The sequence below is a fragment of the Centrocercus urophasianus genome, unplaced genomic scaffold, assembly GCF_019232065.1.
Source record: "Centrocercus urophasianus isolate 14NV4802_14NV808 unplaced genomic scaffold, USGS_Curo_1.0 seq_10, whole genome shotgun sequence".
Lineage (NCBI taxonomy): Eukaryota > Metazoa > Chordata > Aves > Galliformes > Phasianidae > Centrocercus > Centrocercus urophasianus.
The window spans coordinates 4,756,090-4,763,425 of record NW_024884142.1 but is presented as its reverse complement, the minus strand read 5'-3'; positions in this window follow the sequence as shown (position 1 = coordinate 4,763,425).

Genomic DNA, 7,336 nt, shown 5'->3' with positions numbered 1-7,336 from the left:
CTTTGAGTCTAGTAAAAAATTCAGAAATTGATCCTTATGATTTCATGTGAAAGCTTGATATTTTCTACAGAAGATGCTAAGAGTTCTTTTTGCCTCCATTTTTAAAGGCTGTACAGAAACATATTCTTTTTGAAAACACAGCAACTTATCCAGTTGTTGACTGCAAGATTATGATCTTACTCTCATCACAGAAAATTAGAAATTGTTCTTTTGAAATCATTAAAACATAAATTGAAGGGAACCTCAGTGTTTTTTTTTTTTTTTTCATATTTCGTTTTTTAAGGAGCAGCACTGTGCTATCATTAGAGAAGTAGTGATGAAGCTTTTAAAACGGTTTGTCAGCCTAATAATACTACATCCACAGGATGTCCCAGGACTACTTTTAGTGATCCTGTGCATAGCAAGTGTCTGCAAAGCAGTTTGTTTCAAAATCCTTTGCAATCTCTTTATGGCACAAGATTAGGAGGCAACACCGGTGTTGATTTTCTATGGGGGAAGCAATATGTGCTTTGGGTGTCTTCTGCTCCTCAAGGCAATGAGTGTTGTCCTTCCCTCTTGCACTGCAAAGAGCAGGGAGTGGTATAAAATAAAAATTAATAAATATCAATCAATAAAAAATAATATTAATAAAAACAGATTCTTCTGCATCTACTTCAACACAGACATCTAGGAAAATACAAGTACTAGAGGGATCATCTAGCAAATTTTCATCTACCTGCAGGGGTCAAAAATCTCAGGTCTTTGCACTGTGTTAAAACCTTCATAATTAATCTAGATAAATATTTTACCAAGCCCTGTACCATTTATTACATTTTTGCAAGGAGGTGCTGCAGTGCCATTAAGCCTAAGATCACTATGGGATTTATATATCTTTCCACTGAGCAATCAGGTTACTCCATAGCTGCTTTATAATCAGCCCATCTGTTCCTATTTGATTTACTTGCAGCTGTATCCTGAAAATCTCAGGACTGGGAAAAAGTTTAGGAGTCTATAAATCCATATACTTGTCTCCCATATTACAGGCAATTCTCTATACAATCATTTTCATGGGCTGATTAAAATCCTCTCCAAAACATTCATTTGCTTACCTCCCCAGAGTCCCCAGTGAAAGAATGTTCCAGGTCTTTACTTCTCTGATGTTCGGAAATACTTTAAATTTTATCCAGAGTTCTTGAGCAGTTTATATTGATTTGTTATGTACAAGTTGAGCTTAAATTATTTTTATTTCTCATTTTTAAAGGGAGAAATCATACTCACTGTTACTCTTCGTTTTACAGACCGAAGCGTCTGTTTCTTTCTCCTTCCGTCTCTTAGGCTTGGCTTTCCACTCATCTGAACACTTAAGTAGCATCTATTCCATTTTGATGTATCTTTCTGTATTATGGGTGATTAGAACTGAATGCAGATGAGGCTTCACTGGCACACACATGCTGATGCAAATGCTTCTCTATCTGTACTGAAAATATTTTGTTTAGTTTTTATGGCTAGTTTATGGCTCATCATCATGCTGTGACCACTTATTGTGATGACATCTTTCTCTGTTCTCACTATTGATAATGATGAGTGAAAAGCACATTTCCTTGATGAGTCTGGATGTGAAATGGTTCCCAACTCTACACAGTGCAAAACTTCTTATCACATTATACCTTGTTAATACAGCTGTATGGTATGGAACTTGCTTACACTCAACAAACTTCAAGAAAGAGCAGAGAAGCATCACAAGAAAGGTACATGCAGTACGTATGTACATGTAAACCAGTTTACATGTGTTTTTAACAACCAACACTGGCTGTGCTGCTTAATCATTTTTGCTGGGCATTGGACTTGAGATGAGTTCTAAGCTGGGGTTTCAAAGATATTTATGTTCTGGGTTCAGACAGATTTTTGGGTAGAAACCATAATGCTTCCTAGCATAATGCAACACACTGCTGTTAGAGAGAAAATTAGGTAATAGCCCAAAAAGGCTTTGGCAAAGCTGTGCTTTAGAGCTTATAGCAACAGAGGGTAAAATATCCCATTTCATGTTTAAGATACATGGAAAAAACACCCATTGATGACAAAAGAAGCTTATTATTTTAGACTGAAGACCTAATCTTGGGAGGGATACAAACGGGTGAGCTTCATACCACTACACAAAATAAACTACCTCTAGAACTGAAAGATGTCTGTATGGATATTCTTTGGCATTTATATAATAATTGCACCAATGGTTTGCATCCATAGGTTCTTTAGATTATGACTATTCCAAAATGTGAAAAAAGTTCTGAGCTTTAAGTGCTCTACTTTTCCCAATCACATTAAATAAACACAGGACAGTAATGAAGAAGCTCCTTCATACTCTCCAAAGATTTTATTTGGCTAACCCAGATCAACAAGAATTATATAGCTGCTTTCATTATTCATCAGAAGAGCACAGTGGAATGCTTTCAGATGTAAATACCCTTACATTTCAATAATCAGAGCTATATGCTTATATAGCTGTATTGATTCCTGGCTCGTTTTTCTCTGAAGTCTTGAAGGAAATCCTTGCAATTCTATCTTTCGCCCACACAGCTGGTGACTGATGGCAAGTCAGAGCAATGGACATGTCAAGGACTTCAGAGCTAAGCAGAAATGCAAAGTAAGGACAAATCCTGAAAAGGTAAGAAAACTAAGTTGAACTAGAAGTATTATAGATTTGAAAAAGAGAAATAGAGACATCCTATAAGTTTCATATTGTTCCATTCATTTTAATATTCACTTTCAAACTGTATTTTTCAATTTATTCTCTCTATAGCCTTGTCTGTATTATTCAATCTTCAGGATTTCTTCCTTTGTGCTTGATTGTGTGATAACAACCAAAACAAAATTATGTGCCTGCTCTGGGACGGCCTCAGTAATACTGAATAGTAGTAGAGGTGAAAACCAAGAAGAAAGACAGCGAAGGAGAAATAAGAAGCAAAGGGAAGAGAAACAAGACTGAAGAGAAAAAAACAACACAACAAAATAACAAAAATAACAACAAAAAAAAAGAACCCCAAACAATGCTTTTATAACTTCTCCTTCATCTTCTTAAGGAAAAAAAAAAAAACCCACAAAAAAACAACCAACCATGAAACACAACCAACAACCACCAAAACTAACCAACCAAACCCCCTTCCCAAAGACAGACAAACAGAAAAACTCCAACAGAAACAACAAAAAATGTAGAAGAAATGAAAAGATTATATATGGTCTTCACCATTCTTTACAGACATGCTTCTCTCACTGGTAGAGCCTATTTTCTTTCACTTGAAATAGCTACATTTTTTCTCATTAGTTTTTTAGAAAGGAATAGCATTGTAAAGCTCAGTGAATTTCTTGTAAGCAAGAATTCATCTGTGACAGACAAGCCAGATGTGTGTGTATCCAGTGTGTAATTTCTATATTAATAGGCTGTGTAATGATAGCTGCCAGAGTCAAAACTTCATGTGAGTCGTCATTTATTATATATGGCCCTACTTTTGACCTATTCTACCAGAGGTCGCATTGTAATTTCAGATTAAGTTAGGAAGAATACCAGGAATTTCCTGTCTATCTCAGTGAACAGTGATTCAATGAACTTGCAGTCCATCACTTTTTGTCAAACAAGCTTCTGCATTAATATGTTTTCAAAACATACAGAAAAATGCACTTTCCAGAAATGGAAGATGCTTCAAGTACACGTACGTCTGACTTCTCTTCCTAAGACCTGTGTCTTACAATAGCACAGTAACTCGTGAGAAGCTTGCAGGGATAGATTTCTTCCTTCTGCTAGACTGAAGGCCTGGGATGGTTCACATACTCCTAGAAACAATTATGGATACTTTTAAATTGAAATGTTAGCAGTGTTCCCCTCTGACCATTCCCCTCTGACCAGCAATTTGCATTTCTCTTACATCTCTCAATCAGCACTCAAAACACAGCAAAACCTCTGGAGCTCCAAGTTCTGGTTCTGCAGCAGATTTACCATTTCCTCAAGTCACAGCCTCACAAATTCTTAAAATTTTATTTTTTGGTGGTACTTTGTTATCACTGGAAATATGCAATTAATGAATTGAAGGAGCTGCATTGCACCATATGATGCTGCTTTCTCAAAGAGTTTGTCTGCTCAAACTAAATAGCAGAAGTTATAAATAGACACTGATTTTCTTAAATCACAGGATTGTAGGCAGCCCCCAGACTGGGGACACAAGCACAGAAATGCTGTTTCCAATCTACCTCTCCACGAAGATGATGTAAAAACATCTTAAAACAGTAGTTCCTCTGATTGGTATGAGCTGGAGGACCAAATCTCTGTGGGTGTAAGCACACACAGAAGTCAGTGGAAGGAAACAATCTGCATCCAACTGGGGTGACTAATGAAATCTGAAGTCCTGCACTCAAAAACATGACAGCCAATAGGAGAGTGATAAGCTGTGATCTGTAGGGGTTCTTGCGCAGCAAGTGGGAATCCCCTGTGCTGGCTAGTGGTGGCCATGGAGCAGCAGCCATGCTGCAGTGCCTGTCCCACGTGTCTCCTTGCAGGCTGGAGCAGAGTGGGTGGGATTGTGTAGAGCAGGGCAGATCAAATTTGACTCTTGCTGACAGAGGGATTGCCATTGTAATTGCTTCCTCTTTTCTTTTTTTTCTTTTTTTTTCCTCCAAGAGACAACCTAGGGCCACTCCCACTTCATCCCACAGCTGGGCAGTTTGAATGATGAGCATTTGTGGAGGAAGAACACGCAGTCCATTTGCCTTTAATAGGGTCCCCTTGGTTTAAGTGCTGACAGAATTTAGTTGAATTAAGGCAATTCGGGGAAGGAAACAAATAGGGGAATAAATGGCCAGCCCCCCTGGGATGGCAGAGTTACACAAACAACAAACTCCTGCACAACAATGCTCAGGGCTTTGCTGTTTCCAGTTCAGTTTAGCCACTGGCAGCCTGATAGGATGAGCTCACTACGTGGTTCAGAGAGCCATAAAGAGGAAATAGGTCATTTTATAGGGCTCACAATCTCTTGCAATGTAGCCATATGTTCTCTAGTGCAAATTTTCACTCAATTTCCTCCACTCGTGAAAATCTTTTCATCTTAAGAGGGATTCAAAACAATGTTTTAGTCTTAATTTATTACCAGCAGCTTTGAAGGAGTTAATATTTGTAAAAACGAGTCCAGACAATTGATAATGATTTCCTTCAGAATACAAGCCCTTCTGGTTGGCCTTTGGCTAGATTACAGGATACTGTGGGCCAGCCTTATATATGTCGCTCATCCCCAGCAGTCCTCATCTCATTGTTCTTTTAATCCAATAAGCAGCAGTAAGTACTATTTACACTATTACAAACCTCTGCAGTGCTACGACGGTGATAGTGCTGCAGCCTGGATTTCCCTCCATCTCTTTTCCCATTGCTGCCAGCTAAGCTCATGCCCACCACCAACAGCTGCCAATAAATTTTCCTCCATTGGGAAACTAAAAATGACCTCTCTCCTTTTCCAGAGGAGCGAGTCAAGCAAATTCCAGAGAATGTTTTCAACTGAAGATGTAGAAACCTGCCAAAGCCCTCAAGTCAGCCCTCTGCGTAACAACATGAGCACAGCTCAGGGGAGTTTGTGGTGCTGTAGTGGAAGCATGTGAAAAAACTGCTTTGTAAGGGAAGATGCTCCTTCAGAAAGATCAGTGCCTGAGTACTGCTTATGTGGAAATGAGCCATGATGCATCAAATGCAAAAATAAACACAGTTCCTAAGTCTTGTGTTATTTCCTGATGTGAATGAGAAGGAGGAGATCTCTGAATCTGCAGAATACTGGGAGGAGAGAACTGACATTTCTAAATGTGCTGCCCCCAAGGGACTAGGCTTGTTGTCCAGAAAAGAACAGTACAAGATGATGCTGATGCAAGGAGCTGTGAGTTATGATAATGCAGGTTGCATCTTGGCAGAATGGGTGAGATGCCAAGAGAGAACACGGCAGGCACAACCATGGGATGTACCAGCAAGTCACAGCGATGGCTGAGGACAAGGATCAGTGGACCTGAGCAATGAGCCCACCATATCCCCCTTTGCCACACAGACCTCAGCAGGCATTAGGGAAATGAATATCTCTACAACTCCCTGAAAGAAGGTTGTAGTAAGGTGGGGGTTGGTCTCTTCTCCCAGGTAACAGTGATAAGATGAGAGGGAACGGCCTTTAGTTGCTTCAGGGGAGGTTCAGGTTGAATATTAGGTAAAAATTTCTTCTCAGAAAGTGTGGGGTGAGGCACTGACACAGGCTGCACAGGGAGATGGGGGAGTTGCCATCCCTGAAGTGTTGAAGAACTGTGGAGATGTGGCACTGAGGGATGTGGTTTAAGGGCATGGTGGTTGACAGTTGGACAAGATGATCTTAGAGGTCTTTTCCAACCACAGCGATTCCATGATTCTGTGATTCTATAAAGGCCAGTACTCATGCTATCTGGGAAGCTGCTCCCCTCCCTGAGCAGTTTCCAGCCTCTTACATCCTCAGCTGTAATGATTTGGGTTGTGTATCCTTCTGACAGACTGCTATGCCACCGCATCATTTCCAAAGGCAGTGACACTATTTCTGCAGGCTCTTTCAGATTTTATTCTGAGATCCCTAAGTGACCCACTGAGATGGCCTCATTCATCTTCAAGAATTCTATTCACATTTGCTTGTGTTTGGATAGTTCCAAGAAAGTCACTCTGTATTCAGTGCCTTAATTTCTTATAAACTTTGTGTAACTAAATGTCAGTCTGTGCAGCTCGTTGCTTTTGATTTAATATACTGCTGGAGAATCTGGTTTTTCAGAAAAAAAAAAAAAAACAAAAACGTAAGAGAAATGCAAATTGCTGTGCACAGCATTGAAGGGTTCACGTTGTTTTTGGAAATCCATATTCCGTAGTGATTTTTAGAAGTTGTTTAGAAACTTTTCTGATTAATGGATCAAGAAGATGATAAACATTCTTTTATTAATGCAATTTTATACCATGGCATGGAAGAAAAAGAACCCTTTCTGCATAGCAACTTAAGAGAACACTGAAAACACAAGCAGAGAAAAATATGCACGTTGTCTTAAGATCCCCACCCTCCTCAATCTTAGGGGTTGGACCCTAAGAGGTCCCTTTCAAACTCGACCATTCTGTGATTCTGTGATTTACAACTGAGGACACTTGTAAGGCTTCAGAATTATCACTGGGAGCACTACAGCATGAGAGCTTGGTGAGCATTTAGGTTGACTCTACAGCAAGAGGACATGTTTGTTAAATAACCTTGATAAATGGAATTATCTGGATTAAAGCAGGAAGGGAAAGGGAAAGGGAAAGGGAAAGGGAAAGGGAAAGGGAAAGGGAAAGGGAAAGGGT